The sequence below is a fragment of the Camelus bactrianus genome, chromosome 5 (genome assembly GCF_048773025.1).
Source record: "Camelus bactrianus isolate YW-2024 breed Bactrian camel chromosome 5, ASM4877302v1, whole genome shotgun sequence".
Taxonomy (NCBI): Eukaryota; Metazoa; Chordata; class Mammalia; order Artiodactyla; family Camelidae; genus Camelus; species Camelus bactrianus.
This window is the reverse complement of record NC_133543.1, coordinates 81871155-81888199: the sequence shown is the minus strand read 5'-3', so window position 1 is coordinate 81888199 and position 17045 is coordinate 81871155. Positions and strand designations below refer to the sequence as shown.

Sequence of the window (17045 nt, the reverse complement as noted above, 5' to 3'; positions counted from 1 at the left end):
TCCACCCTGCCATTCCCTATCCACACAAAACTGGTTCTGCTTTTACTCAAGAAAACAGGTAGCAACACACTCGACTGTGGAGGCAGGCCAGGTGCCCAGCGAGCCCCAGGCCTGGTGCCTCAGGCTTCTCGTAAAGGAGAACTTCACAAGAGAGGCAGCAACCTGGTGAGAAGGTACACAGACACCAGCCACAACTTTAGCACTCTGAATGTGAATGTTAGAGCCCGTTGTTGATGCCAGGGCACACACTGAAACTGGACAGAGCCCAAAAGCGACCTCTCCAGCAAGACACATTCATCCAGAAGAAAAGGCTATGGCATCCATCCTCAGCTACAGATAACAACCTTGGTTTCTTTGCCTTTTGCTGAGATCAGTGGTGCAGGATTTGAAAAGAGTAAGAAAATATTTTCTCCCCAGATGACAGCGTCCAAGTTAAAGAGAGCCAATGCTTACTTTTACTCCCTACTTCCTGTTCAGAGGGGTCAAACATTGCTCGTGTTGTTCATTAAACCTAGTCCTGTGACTGGTGAATATTAATTTACTGGAATAGTCTCCATCACATGCATACAGAGGGAAGACCAATTTTGCCATCTAGTTGCAATCCACAGCACATCAAGAGTCTACAGCGGTGGTAGGAGCAGAAAAGCTCCAGGTGGCTTATCTCAAATGTTCAGAATGACTGATTTCTTCAAAGACTCCACAGTCATTCAAAAAGATTCATTGCCAAAGGCTGCTCAATGCTGAGATGGAGACATGGGTGAAGCAAATGTCTTAGGCTGTTAAGCCTAATAAAAATAGAGCAACCCCCAGCTGAGAGTCTGGGGACAAGTGCTGGGAGTCTGGGGACCACCTGTCATGGAGATGGTGGAAGATACTCCTTCTGAATTCATAACGAGTGGACTACAGTCCTTCCAGCTAGGAGACACGATGAGTCCAAGGGGCCATTTGTACACAAGAAAGAAAAAGTTATGACTGGTTTCGCAGTGGTACGATAATCTTAAATTCAAAGACATTTTTGTTAACATAACTGTTTAAACTGCTTCACGTAACCACAATTGAGGCCAAATTGTGCCAAAGGAATAATCAAAACAAATAACTCAATAATGACTTTTTAAGTGTCTGAAGAAAGAAGGAACCAACTGGTTAGGCTGCTGGATGGTAAGGTTATAATGTGTTCTTTGGAAGATCAAAATTATGTCTTCCCCATCCTACCCCATCTCCCAACAGTGAAGTGGATAATTTCTGAAGAATACAATGACCCTTTATGCTGGGCTTCTCTTGTCTGCTGCGGATGCCATCTGTCTCCCACGCTATATAAACAATCCCTGCAGGAATCTTCTGAAGCCCAAACAGATTAGCAAACTCCAGATTTTCACACCATTAATAATACCCCTATCCAGATTAGGCTTCTAGCTTTAATAACTCCAAAGATAAGCCTAATAATTAATCCTTCTTTGTTTATAGGTAATGTGAGTGTCATTTTAAAGATAACCTCTCAGAACATACAGCCATCTGTTGGGAGGAGGGGAGGGGGGAGCTCTCTCCAGGCAACAGAAGAAATGAGCCCTTGAGGGAATAGGAGAAAAAGTAAAATGAAAATCACATTTGTAAGACAAACAAATACATGAAATTTCACCAGGTCTAATAGAGGACTCTACTATACGTTAAAATATTTTTCTTCTAAAGTACAAACTACAGAAAACTATTCAAGAAAAGACATGTTTCACACTTTGACAAAGGAATATGTACAATGAGAATTCCAAGTTTGCTCGACCCCAGGAGAGTGAAAGCAGAAACCGTACCAGGAAGGCTAAAGGCCCCCGGGGAAGTTTGCCTACCGTCCACCTCTGCCTATGATGATCGCCGGAGCTTGCCTTCTCGAAATGTAATGTCGCTAGAGCTGTAACTCTGTGAGCTCTCTGTATTGTCTCCAAAGACTTCCAACTCTAAAAGAAGTAAATGTGCCTGTAAAGCTTTTCCTTAAAAAATAATAATAGTCAAAAGAAAACACCTGAGCTCAGCTAACAGAGGAAATGACAAGACTTGGAAGAGCCAGACCTCTGCAGTTGCAAGTCCTCGGAAACGTCTACGTCTAAATCTGCAGCCCCAGTTTCCTCCAGGCCCCAAGCCCCGGCAGAGGATGTTCACAACACATTTCCAAACCAAAAAGGAAACGAAGCCTCTTCTCCCTCAAGTGATGCTCAGATTGACCCAAAAGTCTCAGCTTCCCGGGAGAACCAAACCCTGAAACACTTCCCGGTGTCTCTCGCCCGCGTCTCAGGGCAGCGGAAGCCGAAATGTCAAATGAATGACCGCGCCGGGGCGCGAGGGAGGAAAACAAAGCCACCTCCCGCCGTCCGGCACCCGCAGCGCGAGGGCCGGGCGCGGGCCGCGCACTCACCTGGGGCTGGGCGCCCGCCGCCGCGGGCTGCGGGTGGGGGCCGGGCCGCGGGGCGGCAGGGCGCCCCCGCAGTCGCCCGGACCCGCGGCCCCGGCGCCCTCCGGCCGGTCCGCTCTCGCCGCGGGGAAGGCAGGCGGCCGGGGGCGCCGCCGCGCGTCGCATGCAGCTCCCGGCTGCGGCGGCCGCTGCCACGGGGCCGAGGGACCCTGCGCCGCCGTCTGCGACCCCGCGACCAGAGGCGGCGACCAGAGAGACGCAGCGCGGAGCCGAGCGCGGCCGGCGCGCCCCTCAGCGGCTCTTCCCGCCGCCCTCCGCAGCGGGCTGGGTCTCGGCTGGCCTTTGTGCTGGCATCTTCTTGGCTCCCAACGACACCCGGAGCTCCCCAGGCGGCTCCGCGCCGCCGCCCACCCCCGGGTTACGCCGCGCCCCCCGCGCGGCCCGCCGATTGTGTCGAGTCAGCAGCTGCGGGAACGCGCGAAGCCACGTCTCCCGCCCGCGCTCCGAGGGCGCCGGGGGTCCGGGCGTCCCGAGGAGGTTTACGGCCGAGATCGGCGGCCCCGCAAAGCCCGGCTCCCCCCGCTCGCCCTCAGGCGTCGCCCTCGAGCCGCTCCCCGCGAGCTCGCCCGGCCTCCCTCCCGCCGCCACCCTCCTCAGGCCCGGCGTGTCCAGCCGGGTGCCCGCCCCAACCCCGGCGCCCTGGCCCTGGGGGCGGCGAGGGGGGGCGGGCCGCTCACCTCCGGCGGCGCTGGCGCCCCTCCCGCTAGACGCCTGGGCGGCATCTGCCCGCACCTCCCGGCGGGGCGCTGGGCTGGGGGCTCTCTGCACTTTGGGGACCTGGGGAAGGGAGGCGGGAGGGATGCGGGGAGGGGACGGGAGGGACAGCCAGACCTTGGCCAGCTGGACCTTCCCGAGGAAGGTGCGGGAGAGCGGGGCGGGTGCAGCTGGGCGAAGGACGAATCCCGAGGCTGCGGCGGAGCCGGAGCTGCTCTCCTGCGACGCCGAAGGACATGAGGGTTTCGAGAGGCGCCGCGGAGGAAGAAGGAGACCCTTAGAGGTCAGGCAGGCTGGACTCTTCCTAAATCCCACCGGGAGGCTGAATGGAGGAGTGTCATGCCTCGGTTTCCCCAGCTGCAAGGGCAAGACGGTAATACTCATGTCACCTATACGGGGTGTGGTCACGATTCAAAATGGATTATTGAGAGCGCGCCAAGCTACGTTGCCTAAAGAGGGCACTCAAATTAAAAATTACTGAATTATTCTCAGCTTTCTAGTTACTTCTCCTGGAGCATCTTCATTGACTCAGCCCCACTTAGGGGAAAGAGTAAAAACACTGAAATGTAAGAATATTGCCCCCTATGCAGGATGTCTATCCGGATAAGAGAAGGATTTTTGATTTTACAGCTTAACTACAATCATATGAAAGAAGTCCCAAAACACTTACCCCAAATAAGGGATATCTGTTATTTGGGGATTTTTGAGTTTGTGCTTTCAGTGTTACCCATTTGTCCCCCTTCCCTAATAACAGCGGTCCATTTTTCCTTTGGGAACTACCCCTCCGCCTCGGCCCCGTGTCTTTGTGGTTCTAGGATACTGACACCTCCCACCTTCGTTCCCCAGAACTGGCCAGTCATCATATTCTAGACCACACTGACTGGTTCTGGGACGGGCTTATTGGTCCAGGAACTCAATCTGGGGCTTTTGCTGTATCAGTTCAGAAAAAGAAAAAGAAAAAAAGCCCTTTAAACTAGGATGACTAATGTGGAAGAGTATAAGCCAGTGATAAGTACTACCAATGTATGTGAATGAAGTCAACTTCAAGGGAAGGAACGCTGAAGGAGAGGGAGAGGGGATGACGTCTTTTGAGCCTTAGGAGACAAAATACGTCTGAAGTGAACTCTACACTCGAAGACAATAAACCCCCTTCCTCTCTATTTCCTCAAGTCAGTTTCAGCTGTGCTCTGTCTTATGTCACATAAAGCACTGACTCATTATTCCTCTGGATCTCGCCATCCCAGGCATCATTGCTGGGCTACTCCAAAGAACTGATGAGCCTCACAAACACACCAAAAAAAAAAAAAAAAAAGAGGCCCAATTCTTGTACCTACTGGAAGAATAGGAATTTCAAGAGATCCCACATATTGTTCTTTCTGCAACTTGCTCTAGACCCAACAACCCCAAACCCACAACCCTTAGCCTCCTGTATTGATTAACTACTATTTTACAATCTAGCTATAAACAAAAAAAAAGCATAAAGTAGAAATAGGGCTAAAATGCATCATTATTGTTGCCCTTAGGTTTAAGAAAAAAAACAACTTTTTTCTCTCACCTTAAAAGCAGTCCCATCTATCTTTTACAGTTTTTCTATATTAGGCATTAAACCTGAGGCTAAGGCATCAAGTAGGATTAATAGCAAAGTCATCCTAAAATCTCAGATTTCCAAAAGTGTGTAAAGGTTAAGTTCTTTCACACTACACTCCCCATCCCTAACACCACCACTACCCAGTCAAGGTCTCCCCTTCACAGGATCCTGGACTTGTCCTCATTACCCCCTTCTTGTGCTATTCCAGTGGAGGGGTTGGGATCCCTCAGTTTTTCACAAGCTGGTCAATTCTACATTGAACCTGGTTTAATATTAGATAGTGATTCCTTATATTGAGTCCAAATACTTCTTTCACCTCACAGGACTCCAGGTACTAAAGTCAGACTTGAGAACCACTTGAATTGTCTCTTCCAAGATCTTTGCATGGCTCTTGGCTGATTATCACATGGCAGAGCGTCCTGTCCCTTCACCATCCTAGGTTACCTCATTTCCACGAACTTGCTCAAATTTGTGAACATACTTCCTGAAGTATAGTGCCCAAAGCTAAACCCAAAGGCAGATTCCAGGAAACTTAAACTTCAAGCCCCTTCCAGCACCACAAGAGGGGTCCTAGAAGTGTGTTCATGTGGTCTTAAGTTTCTGTAAAAGTTTCAAAAGTAAAATATTTACTCTCAAGAGACTGCCATCTTTTTTCACTCTAACTTCCCTTCTGTCTAATTCCTTGTGTCTGGAAGCATTGAAGTGATTGCAGGCATTTTGGGGCTCTGGCTAAGGGACAGTTAAGTTAGTTCAGTGTAAAAAATGTATGTGGCTCATGGGCATTAAGGCCCATCATGATGGTCGCAGCTATTCCAGCTGCTCGAAGACCAACTGTCACCTGGGTCACTTGGTGTTGTGACACAAAGTGGAAGGCCAGAGACCAGATCTACAAATGGATGCTTCAGGACCAATGCAGAAGCATATAGGTAATGGGGTAAATAATGTTAGAAATGTATGAGTCCAGAACTAGAACTGGAAAATCCTTCCACATCCTATTCTGTGTATATAATAAAAGAAATTTGGTAGGAACTTTCCCAAACTTGACTGCTTTTCTTAAAAATTATGTTACCTTCCCAGTAATAAATTGTAGACTGGAAAGAAACTCTTCCAACCTACCAATAAAACAAAGAAATTTCAATCCACTGTGCTAGTGGAAACACTGAAATATCTATTAACTCCATAGAACAAAATGTGACAAACTCATTTTCCTATGAAGAAGAAATCAAAGAGTATGCATCCAAAACATGTAGGAAAAAGTATTGTAAAAGTACATTAGGTAGTTAATTTATTTTAAAAATCATGATATTTTTCTGAATTTGGAGATGTCTCGTACATATGAATTTTTTAATTTGTAATTTGTTATTTTTATTCTAAATAAATATTGCTTCTGTACCTTCTTTTATACTTGTATATTCTTTTCTTAAAGATGCCTCTGGATTGTATAATCTTCAGACTCCACAAAACGTGGATCTATACCCTAATGAATCTGATGCTCTGAATGTAGTCTTATTAGTGTAGCATTCAGGGAGTGGGAGCTTCCAATGGAAAAATTGACTTATTAAGCACAACTATGCTTTAAGACATCCATTACTGTCATATTTCATCTATGAACCATCAAAGGAATGAATGACTAGTTACAACTAAGGAATTTAGGGCATGACTGAAGGATGTCCATTTGAATGCCAAAAAAAATTCTTAAATGTATTACAACTTTTATGCCTTTTTAAAGAAAGTATACCAAACCTAATTGACTCATCATTTTCACAGCGGCTATAATTTATTTACTGTACTATGACCTAGTGACACCCTTAGGACCTATGTAAGTATAAATGTTTTTGCCTTTACACTAAACAGCCTCAGGCTACTATGGTTTTTGCTGTGGTGGTTGTACTTTAAAAGTAATTTTTTCCTTAGAACCCCACATTATTCCTACCTACCACCTCCTCTTGACAATCTTTCTTATCTCATTCTGAGTTCCTGCTTGTAGTCTGGTAATGAATCGATAAACCATATAAATATTCTCATTAGAACTTTGTCTAAAACAGCTTTTGGGAGGGAGGAGATTCAGTGAATAGCTTTTATGGCATCTACTTTGGTTGCTCTGAATTCTTTCTTATTTTCTTTCAATTTCTCACTCACTACTAATGGTAAGAAGCCCTGGATTCTCCCTTTCACATATTCTCTAGGTAAATACTTAATAACCATTTACTATGAGCTGGGCATTCTTCTATGTGTTGAGGTTACAGAAGTGAAGGGAATAGACAAAAATCCCTACCCTTGTAAAGTGTATATTCTGGTGGAATTGGGAAGGAGAGATCAAACAATAAGCAAGATGTGGCAGAAAGCATTAGTGTTTACAATAGCCATATATTCCTATCCATTTTCCAGTCTCCTTTGCACTTAGGAGAGAGGTATGTGACTACTTCGGGCAAATAGAATTGAAGCAGCAATGATGGGTGTCACTTCTGGCAGTGGAGATTAAAAATTCTTTGTGACTTCTCTCATCTCTTCATCTTCACTGGATACTACAGAGGCCATGTGTTGAAATGGTGTCATCCTAAGGTAAGGAGCCTGCATCCGTGAAACATCACAGGAGGAAAGCTAACTAACTGATATACAAGAAATACAGTGTTAAGCTACTTAGATGAGAGGGTTATTTGTTATAGAAGCCAGTATTAATGATACTGACTACAGTGGAAACTGATATCTTGAAATAGGATGTTGCTAGCATTAAAATCTAAAATATGTGGCATTTACTTAGGAGTTCAGCAGCCAGTAATAAAAAAAAAACTAATATTAGAAGTTTAAGAGATGATGATAATGATATGCGGTGGCAAAACAATTAGTAAAATGTTACTGTGATAACTTGTCTTGTGTCACTGAGTCAGCAGTACTAAAATAAGTGATTGAAAAGGATCAACAAGTCAGTGATTAAAGCTATTGGTTGCAAATGGCAAAATATCACAAAAAAAGACGTGAGTTTAGGAAAGAATCAGCCAGTTTTCAAAAATAAGTGAGAGATTACAGAAAGTCAAGAAATTTCGGTCTTTGAAGAAGTGGAAAGGCTGACAGCTTTTAGATTCCAAACAGTAAACAGTGGGATTTATAAAGACTTTGAAAGACAAAGCCCTGGTACAACTCAGCCAGGGAAACGATCAGATTTGAGGGTGTAGTCAGATAGCTTTGTGGTTACCATTAAGTTGAGAAAGGTTTAAATCTTATACTTAGAAAAACACTTTGGGTATAGTTTCTGGCATACATAACTGACTGGAAGTAAAAAGGTCCAAAATTGATTTATTTTTGAGGAAATTATATTACCAGAGAAACTATTAGGCCAGACTAAAAAGTTATTTATCCAGTTCAAGACTTAGAACAACTTTCCAGGTGAGGAAGCACGTTTTGAATGTTGTACACCCCCCCACCAAGGAGATCCCACATATTGTTCCTCATTTTATATGTGGCCAGGGAGGGTAATAGGGAATAAAGAACCTCACAGAGGAGAAAAAGGAAAGGATGGAGGTAGAGGGAACAATGTACAAAGGAGGTTCCCCCTCAGGGCAGAAACAGAATTTAATCATGCAACCTCCCAAACCACCATGGTAAATGGGATATATCCCAGTGCCTACATCATAGGATTGCATAATTACTCTGGACAAGAGATTGCTGTGTGTCTTCCATTCTTTTCTTTTACAAATGTGAGTATCTTGTGAGTGTCCATCATTATATACTGGATTTCAGAGGAGGCAGATATCCTGTCCTTTTGGACCATAGGCTACTACATACCCTAAACTGCTATACCATTAAGGCACCACATCTGGACTTGATGGAGAGAACTGCATATCACCCAAAGATCTAAGAAAAAATGACTATCTTGTCTTCCTTAGTGAGAGAAATCAATGTTTTTTCGTTTGTTTGTTTGTTTTACTTTTTTTTAATTGAGTTATAGTCATTTTACAATGTCATGTCAAATTCCAGTGTAGAGCACAATTTTTCAGTTATACATGAACACACATACATTCATTGTCACATTTTTTTTCACTGTGAGCTACCATAAGATCTTGTATATATTTCCCTGTGCTATACAGTATAATCTTGTTTATCTGTTCTCCATTTTGAAATCCCAGTCTGTCCCTTCCCAGCCCCTGCCCCCTTGGCAACCACAAGTTTGTATTCTATGTCTATGAGTCTGTTTCTGTTTTGTATTTGTGTTTTTTTTTTTTAAGATTCTGCATATAAGTGATCTCATATGGTACTTTTCTGAGAAATGAATGTTTATAAATATAGGAATGTATTAATTTTCTATTTTTGCATAACAAATTACCACAAACTTAGTGGCTTAACACAGCATGCATCTATTATCTCACAGTTCCTCTGGGTTAAAATCTGGGCACAGCTTAATTGGGATGTCTGCTCATGGTCTCACAAGGCTGCAGTCGAGGTGTCTGCCAGGTTGCATTCTCATCTGAACATATTACTGCAGAAAAATCCACTCACTCAGTGTGTTGGCAGAATTCATTTCCTTATGATTCTAGAACTAATGGCATCTTGTTTCTTCAAAGGTAGCAGGAGAATCTAGCTTGCCAGTCTTCTAAGACAGTCTTAATCAAGGGGGTAACATTCTATCATTTTTGCCATATTCTAATGGTTAGAAGCAAGTGATAGATCTTGCCCATACTCAAGGAAAGGGATTTTATAAGGACCTGACTCACGGGGGTTTTAGCTCATTGCCTGCAACAGGCAAAAGGGGAACAAATGGATATTTGATGACCAGAAGGCAAATGTATTAGTTTTTACCAATCACTATGTGCTCCTGTATTTCCCAGGCAGCCTTATGGTTAAGTGGCCATGTGACTAGTTCTATCCAATGGAACGTGAGCAGAATTACTAATGTGGATCATATCTAGACTGAGATGGTTAATTATACAAAAAATGTAGCCTCCCTGTTTCCTCTTCTCCCTTCCCTAGAGCATGAAGACCACATGTTGAAAGATGGCAGCATTACAACATAGAAGAAAACTGGCTTTTTAAGCATTGCTTGGAGAAAAGCCAGCCAGAAGAATAGCACCACCTGTGCCCAGACCAAGACAGAAGTAAGAAATAAACACTTTTCATGTTAAGCCACTCATATTTGCAAGTTATTTGTATGAAACGTTTGAAGGGGTTGGAATAGTATGTAGTGGAGGAAAACAGCCTCCCTGAGAAAATGACTTAAATAAAGACCTGAGAGAAGTAAGGTATCAGCCACTCAGCCACTGAGAAAAAGATCATTCCAGGAAGAAGGACAAATACGTATAAAGGTGCTGAGTTGGGAGATGGATAAATAGCATCTCACTGTATCAGAGGTTACTTCAATAATCACCTTGTTTTTAAGATATTTTATACTAGTGTTACCTATCCCGAAATTATTTTGTTTAATATATTATTTTCATTCATTCATTTGAAAAGAGTTAAGTGTTTCAGGGACTAATATAAAACGTGAGTGTAAAATGTGAGTAAATTTGTGATTCCAATTGCAAAGATGTTCTTATTGTTAATACTTCCATATTTCTTTACTTTGTCCTTGATTAGATCTTTTCTTAGTAATAAAAATTTTGTTTTGGATTTAAGAAAGAAAGGCCACCTGGTAAAATTAGTTTGATAAGTTTTAAAAGTCTCTTCAGATTAATTCTGTCTTTTTCGTTTAAAAAGGCTCAGCTTCTCAGATTTTGTTCCCACCCCCAAGATAGTGCCTGGGAAGAGAGGTGGCCTTAGAGGCTTATGTGACTGTGTGGCAGCTGCTGGGGAGCTGGATGCAGATGTCCACATGGCATCCACTGGATCTATGATGGCCTCGCCTGGGAGTGGCCATCTGGACTGCCTGGACTATGGAAAGGCAACTGGTCCCACCTCTGGGTGTTCAGCTGGTGGAGGCTGCTAATACCTGTGGCTGTGACTCATCATTTGATCTCTTAGCTTCTGCGGGGCCCCGTGTTGCTCCCTGGCTGATTGAACCTCCTCACAGTTGCTGCTGCTTTTACAGACACCTCTAAATGTCTGTTGTATGTGCTGTCTCCTCCATCCCCTAGAACATGCCTCCCATGGGCTCTACCGTGAAATCACCTCATCTCTCAACACCTCTGGTCCTGTAACAGTCACCATTCTCACTGCAGCTGCTTTCCATGTTCCCCTCATCAGCTTGTGGTTAGCTCTGATGTCCATGCACAACAAGGACTGAAGTAGCCTCAGTCAAGTTAAACTCAGGGTTTCCTTCTAACTACATTGTACCCCTGAACTTACTTTGATGCAACTGCCCTTGGCTTGGTGCTGGGGCAGCATGTGAGGCAATCTCCTTACTAAACCTTAAATATAAATTGAAGAAGATTCTGGAAAGATAGTGAAGTAGGAAGCACCATCAGAATCTGTCTGATGTAACTATTTTAGAACACTGAAGCCTGTTGAAGGCTTGCAACCACCAGGGGAAGACCTGGATGTTAAATTGTGGTTAATTTTGGCCAATATCAGCCCTTAGCACAGTAGCAACTATGCAACACTCACACCCAGCTGTGTGGCTGACAGCTATATATGTGTTCCTGGAGCAGTTTGCACATAGCTTGCAGGAGCCAGGGTGGTCAAAAAGGACCCCGCTTTCCAAGTATTGGGGTTCTGTGCTCTGATCACTGATTGCTGCTTCTGATCACAGAGGTGCAGACAAAGAGGCGAGTAGTCATTGTTGCTGCACCTACTCTCCCCTTGATGCAAGCCTCTCCCCCTCCAGCTAAAGTGATTTCCAGGGGATTTAAAGAGTGGATACTTTTTATCCCCCTTTGTTTTTCATTATTTTCCCTTTCAGGAGGCAGACATTAAAAACTAGAGCATTCAAAAACTTCTGCCTCTATGGAGAAAATTAGAAGCGGACTGTGTATTCCCAGTGAAAGGCTCAGAAAAGACCTGAGAAGACCTAAAGTTTATACCTCAGGCTAATCCTTGGCACAGAGACAGCCTGCAAAAATATTAATATAAACATAAACGTAAATACATAAATACAACAACCCTGCGAAGAGAGAGAGAATCTGATTTCCAGAGTTACCACATTATTAAATTCAAATGTCCAATGTTAAGCCACAAATCACAAGATACACAAAGGAACAGGAAAATATGGCCCACTCAAAGGAAAAAATAAGCCAACAGAAACTGTCCCTGTAAAAGACCTCAAGACAGATATAGTAGACAAAGTCTTCAAAACAACTGTCATAAAGATGCTCAAAAAACTAAAGGAAGACATAAAGAAAGTCAAGAAAATGATTTGTTAACAAAATAGAAATATCCATAACAATAAAGAGATAGAAAACCTGGTGGGAAAATGTAATTCTGGAGCTCAAAATTACAGTAACTGAAATGAAATATTGACTAGAGGGATTCAAAGGCAGATTTGAGCAGGCAGAAGAAAGAATTAACAAACTTGATTATTGGACAATGGAAACTATTGAGTCTGAGGAACAGAAAGAAAAAAAGATTGAAGAAACATGAACAGAGCCTAAGGTACCAGTAGGATACAGTCAAACAGACCAACATATGCATCGTGGGATTCCCAGAAGCAGAAGAGGGAGAAAAAAGGGCAGAGAAAACATTTGAAGAGAGTCTTGCAAAGAGAAATGAAAGGACACTAACCAGTAACTTGAAGCCATATGGAGAAATAAAGATCTCAATAGAGGTAAATACGTGAGTAATTATAAAAACTAATATTATTATTATTGTAACAATGGTTTATGACTACACTTTTTGTTTCCCACATGATTTAGGAGGCTAATATATTTTAAAAAATTATTAATGTAACAGCTAGCATTACTGTAACTTTGTTTTCTGTATAATTTAACAAACTAATGCATTTAAAAAACTGTTAGTTTATATTTTGGAACACATAGTGTATAAAGATGTAATTTTGAGATATCAACAACCTAAAGTGGTAGTAATAGAACTGTAAAGGAGCAGAGTTTTTGTACGTTATTAAAGTTTAAAATTTTTATGCATCAAAATACCCTATCAAGAGAGTAAAAAGGCAACCCACAGATTGGGAGAAAATGTGTGCAAATCATATCTCTGATAGGGATTAATACCTGGAATATACAGAGAACTCCTAAAACTCAACAATAACAACAAAACAAATAAAACTGAACAAAACAAAAAACTAAAAAAAAAAAAAAAACCCAATTCAAAAATGGGCAAAGGACTTGAATAGACATTTCTCCAAAGAAGATACCTGAATGGCCAATAACCACATGACAAGATGCTCAGTATCATTAATCATTAAGTAAATGCAAATAAAAACATTAATGACTAGCAACTAAGTTGACCTTGTAAGAGTAGTTTTAGTGATGTCTTGTGGGAGATGCTGTTAATTACTTACCCCAAAGCTATTTTCCCACCCTTCTTCTTAACTAGCAAGGACTACCTCCCACTACAGGGCCTCAAAAATGCCAAGGATAAAGAACTAAAATCTTGCAGAAACTAAAAATAAATAAATAAGACAAAAAAAAAAAAAAAAAAGCACCAGATACTTTCTCAATATTCCTTCCCCAACTCCTTGAAACCTAAGGGTAGACAAGTGACCTAGTTCTGGACAATGGGACTTGAGAATAAGACTGGAAGCTTCTGGAAAATATTTTCCTTTTCAATAAAATAGGTATCTTCAACCCCTTCCTTCCCTGCCTTAGAAGTTGTATGTGAGCTCATGCTGTTCAAAGCTGTAGCAGCCACTTTAGGACTATGAGGGGATAAGCCCAAGAATGGAACAAATCCCCTGAGGATGGCAAATGAGAAAAGCCTGGACCCTTGATGACATTACTGAGTGGCTTAATTACCCAAACCTGAAGCGACTTAGCTCTGGATTTCTTGTTATGTGAGAAAAACAAATGTCCCTACTGCTTAAAAAAAAAAAAAAAAAAAAAAAAAAAAAAACTATAAGAAGATACCTCACACCCACTAGGATGGCTACTACTTAAAAAAACAAAAAACAATGATTGTTGACAAGTATGTGGAGTAATTAGAATCCTCGTGCACTGTTGGTGGGAATCTAAAATGATACAGCCACTGTGGGACAATGTATGGTTCTCCAAAAAATTAAAAGTAGAATTCCCGTAAGATCCAGCAATTCCACTTCTGGGTATGTACCTAAAAGAATTAAAAGTAGGGTCTCAAGGAACCCTTGTAACCCATGTTCATAACAGCATTATTCACAATAGGTGGGGAAGGGAAGCACAGAAAGGCCAAGTCGCTTGCCGTGACTAGCACCAGACCACTGACTCCTCCTCCAGTGTTTTTTCTACCATGGTATATTGCCTTTTTGGTTAAAGTAAGATATGTTTTTAGTTACTTTTTAAAGTTTTATTTCTGTAAGATGCCTAAAATTAATCCTACTCTCACACAAATCAATCACTAGCTCAGATCACATTTGCTTTGTTTAAATATTTTCCTTATTAATTTCTTACTTTCTTATTATTTTTATCTTCTCAGCATCTTCTTTAATATCGCCCCCTTTATAGCATTCTTGATAATATTCATATAGGAAGAGCCCTGAATTTCTTGTTGAATGAAAAGCCAGAATAAACTGAATGGTACAGAAAGAGACCCATCCCCCAGGAAGATAACATTTTGTTTATGTAAGAAAGAATGGCTTAAAAATCTAAAATGTACACTATAGTTGGTATATTTTTCTTGTTGATGAACAAATACGACAGATAAACCCAGCATTTCCTTTTGGCTCAAAACTCCAACCCAGAACATGATTCTGCTTGGAGAGAAGACGAAGAGTGATGCTGTAGCTTTTGGCCAAAGAAAATACATCTTTCCCAGAAGCTGTATCATTACTGAAATTTGTGCCAAGGAGTTTAATATTGTGATTTAGTTCAAGGTCACACAGAGGTAACAGGTGATGCAGCAATTAATCTAAGAAGACTTAAAGTGAAACAGAAGCACAGAAAATACATTGTGAACTAAAATCAAGGCTGAGGTCCTAGAAAAATACTATAAATTTTGTAAGAAATTTCATTATGGTGCTTTTTTAAGTGGTATTCTTGCCCCATGTCCTGGAGTCAATGTTACATCACATAACAGCTTATCCTTTTACACTGGCTTTCCTTGTATGCCAAGCCACCTCCTCTAGAGACCCATGCTCCACCCTTCTCTGCCCTGCTTTGTGTCCTGGAAGACTGACCCATATGGTCGGCACAACAGGCTCCCTTGCTCCCTGGCTTTGGAAGAAATTAGAGGGTAGGACGCCATAGGGTTATGGAATCTTTTCTCCCCAACTCTCTCCTGGACTTGGTGATGCATTTCCAGGGTCCTCCATCAGGCAGTCTGCCTTCTACTACTCCAGCGCTCACTGGATTCCACGACATCACTGCCTTCTCTGCCTCCGGATAAGAGCAGCTTCCCACTGTCGCTGGTCCCTGCCTGCCTCAACATTCCTCCTGTCAGCTCTCTTAACTCTGCCCAAGCCTCTGTGAACAGACTTTTTGTGACGTTCTGTCACAACATTCCAACTCAACATGCTTTCTCTGTTCTGCTGGGCTCCTGACTGGCATTCTTTCCCAGGATATTTACACTTCAAGAAATGGTAGGTTTAGACACAGTTAGAAGTACATTTAAAGTAGAGATTCTTGGGGGAGGGAATAGCTCAGTGAAGAGCTTGTGCCTAGCAAGCACGAGGTCCTGGGTTCGATCTCCAGAACATCTGTTATAAATAAATACATACATACATACATACCCAATTACCTCCCCCCAAATAAAATAATAGATTTTTTTAAAAGTAGAGCATCTTTACAATTCAGATTAATAGGGTTCAGGTCAACAGAACTCAGATAAATTGCCATCTGGTAATTTCAGACCTGGATTCATTGAGACTTTATATCTCAGTTTTGAAGGTTCAGAAACTTCACTTTCATCCACCCACCTGGAGATGACAGAACCATAGGGTATCTGTTCATGCTGAACAAACTCACAGGACACTGTGTTGTATTTCCAGGCTTCCACTTATTAACTTGCAGAAGGGAATCTCTGGCACCAGAACTGTTAGACCATCAGCCCAGGGTCCTCCTTCCAGGTGGATAATATCATTTAGAGTCTCAAATTACAGACTGGAGGTTTGCATCATGGTGAGCACAGACTAAGAATTAGAAGCACTGGATATTTTTAAGAGCTGTTCCCATGAATTTACATCAGTATGATGAATTGCTCTTACACACTTCAGGTATATGCCTACAGGAACAACAACAAAAATCAAACAGTATTCACATGGAATACTATAATGTAATGAGAATGAAGAAGTTACAACCAAATAACAATATGGGTGAATCTCACAAGCATAATGTTGAGTGAAAAGAAGGCAGAAACAAAAGAGTATGTGTTGCATGGTACCACTTATATAATCACAAAACCAGGAAAGCTAATTAAAGCCGTTTAGAAGTCAGGACAGTGGTTACCCTAGGGTGGGGGTAGAAGTTAATGACTGAAAGAGAACCATAAGGGGGTATTCTGGGCAGCTGGTGATGTTCTCTTTTTTAATCTGGGTGCCAGTCACACAAGTAGATCAGTTTTTGAAAATCTATCAAGCTATACATTTATAATAGGGGTTCTCTTTTTTGTCTTTGCATTATACTTCAATAAAGTTTTTCAAAAATTATCAGTACCACTCCTAGAAACAGAGCTTGCCCTCTTTGGGACCATACTTTAGATCCACTGACCAACTAACACCAATTCTGCTTCTCCAATGGGGCATTCATGTTGGTACTAAAGCTTCTATCATGAAATTACCTCAAATAATAATGTCCAACATCAAAACTATCTTAACATTAGCATCTGATACTTTTTGGATGTCTTCCAGATGAAATGTAACAATAACTTTCTGGTCCCATTCACAGAAAAATTCTTGGAAATAATTTCTTATATTGGGCTATTTCTAGAGAGAGTTCCATTGATGTCTTTTAGAAAAAAGTATGTGCCTTTTTGATACATCAGAGCTGTGACTTGTAATCAGATGTAGGCCTTGGAATCTCACCCCACACCTATTGAGTCAAAGCCTGTATAGTCTCCCACTTTCTTGTCATGTATTTTGAGAATGTATCCTGCATGAATCAGATGCACCCCCTATTTAAAAACCACTCTCTTATTTGACCAGTTATTGGTTACATCAATGTTTATAGTAGCATTATTCACAATAGCCAAAAAAGGCAGAAACAACAAATGTCTGTTGACAGATGACTGGATAAACAAAATCTGGTATATACATGCCATGAAATATCATTCAGACTT

The 17045-nt window shown here is 41.9% G+C and overlaps 1 protein-coding gene across 2 annotated transcripts in view; it reads right to left on the bottom strand.

The window, feature by feature from the left end:
* HECW2 (HECT, C2 and WW domain containing E3 ubiquitin protein ligase 2) overlaps nucleotides 1–3550 on the bottom strand; it is a 334329-nt gene extending 330779 nt beyond the window's left edge. Inside the window, exon 1 of one of the 2 annotated variants that reach the window (XM_074364238.1) lies at nucleotides 3136–3550. The gene's annotated coding sequence lies outside the window, so the exon portion shown is untranslated. The remainder of the gene's footprint in view (nucleotides 1–3135) is intronic. The other variant, XM_074364239.1, reaches the window with a different exon arrangement.
* Between the last annotated feature and the right edge of the window lie 13495 nt (nucleotides 3551–17045).